Source organism: Ictidomys tridecemlineatus, chromosome 12 (assembly GCF_052094955.1).
Source record: "Ictidomys tridecemlineatus isolate mIctTri1 chromosome 12, mIctTri1.hap1, whole genome shotgun sequence".
Taxonomy (NCBI): Eukaryota; Metazoa; Chordata; class Mammalia; order Rodentia; family Sciuridae; genus Ictidomys; species Ictidomys tridecemlineatus.
In genome coordinates, this window is record NC_135488.1 from 30,781,168 (window position 1) to 30,783,041 (window position 1,874).

The following is a 1,874-nucleotide window of genomic DNA, read 5'->3' on the forward strand; positions in this document are numbered from 1 at the left end:
TTTTTGGAAGCTGAAAGTCCAAGATGGCCTCATTGACTCAGCCTTGGGTGAAGGCCTCAGGTGAATGGTGTCAACAGTGGGAGAAGCTGTGAAAGCAATCGTGTGCAAGACAGAAAGCCAAAATGGAGGGGGCCAGCCTTGCTTTTTTTCTAACAACACTCACTGAAACAAACAGAGGGCCCCAGAACTATCAAATCCCTTCTAGGTCATTGCTCCCAGTGACCTAATTGGCTCCCTTTTGGCCCTCCCCCAAATGTCCTAACACCTCCCAAGATCACACACTGGGAACCAAACCCCCAGCACATCAACCTCTGAGCGGGGGAGGCGCACATGCAAACCTTACCCAAAGCACAGCACTGAGTGATGGTGATAAAAGGAGGTTCATCATCCAAGAGCAGAGGGTCCATCTGCTGATGAGAAGGACCAGAACTTTTATCTCAGAATGGAGGGTGGACATCATGGTTACCTGGTAGCCTGGCTGGACTTGAGCAGACTAGCAATATTGACATCAGCTATAAAATGCAATCCAGTCACCAGACTCTATTAATGTTGTGTTTCTGTGGAGAACAATGAAAGTGATGCACATCATTAACCTTGGCTTAAACCGAGTTCCAGAATGTACTCAGAAGGCCAAATTTCTTAAGACACGGAAAAGATTTTAAAAGAACATTTAGTCCAGATTCCAATTCTCAAGCCCTGTGATGCAATCAACCATGAGTGTTGGGTGATTAGCTCTGCTAACTTGCTCACTCCCCATGCTCATGAGCTTACTAAGTTGGGAAGACATCAAAGGAGGCAGGTAGGGTTAAGAGTTTCATCATTCACCACCGTGGGAATCTCTAGAATTTGCTAACAGATAGCCAGTTCACAGTGCCTTATTCATGTAACCAGGCTAATATGATCAGAACTAATAAAACAGAGTGAAATGTGGAGCGGCGAAAGTTATGTGGCCTTCAAGAAGGTCAACGGCACAGAATCAAGTTAGTCTAGAACTCGACTCAGGATCTGTGACTCCTAGGTCCAGATCCAGACCTTGGTGCTGGGAGGCTCCAGTTCCCTGGGGGCTCCAAAGAGGCCCAGACCCTACAAGAGCTTCATAGGACCAGGGCTGGCGAAGACACCAGAAAGGAGCCAGAACTCGCCCCTCTTGAACTCGTGGGTCAACATGGCATGCACCATGAGCCACGGAGACCAACGCAGGTCCATTTGTACTCTCATGGACTTGAGGCAAAGCCAAGGAAGTTCCTGAGGCAGCCTCTGCAGTGTAGCCCTTGCCCAGTGTTGATGCCACATGGTGATACATTCAAAGGCTCTGCTCCTCCAACAGCCCAAACCTTGGCCTGAGACCTGCTTCCTGGGTGCTGGTCCTTCCCGTCTTCCTGAAGCTGGTCTCTCTGCAAGCCCAGACTCTGGGACCTGAGCCAACGTGCTATTTAACACCTTCTGTCTCCCTCATGTGAAAATAAAAGACAATGTAACAACCCCACAGCTACTCAACAAAACAGCAGCAGTCAACAGAATCATTGGAAGAATTAAGACAAAGAGCCACACCATCGAAAACCACCAGAGATGTATTGCTGTAAAAATCAAAACAGCTATTGACCAAATTTGTCCACTTACCTACTGCAACAACAACAAAGATAAAGCAATAAAAAGCCTTAATTGGACAACACCTAAGAAACAAATGCTAAATTAAATGTCTACGGTTTGAAATTTCCAGACAAAGAGAATTTTTAGCCTTTGTCTAGTGGTTCATATTGCTCAAAATGCCAAAGTCATGCAAGAAAAGATGGAAAATTGGGTGGCATAAAAATTTCAGAATTTTGGACAAAACACACCATGAAAGAAAATTAAAAATACAAGTGACCCAGGTG

At 45.9% G+C, this 1,874-nt stretch overlaps 1 long non-coding RNA gene across 1 annotated transcript; it reads right to left on the reverse strand.

Annotated features, from left to right (window-relative positions):
- Nucleotides 1-379, reverse strand: LOC144369575 (uncharacterized). Its single transcript, XR_013429360.1, has 2 exons — nt 344-379; nt 1-86 (listed from the first exon to the last, which is right to left on the reverse strand). It is a non-coding gene; the product is annotated as an uncharacterized LOC144369575 (long non-coding RNA).
- Nucleotides 380-1,874: the final 1,495 nt, after the last annotated feature.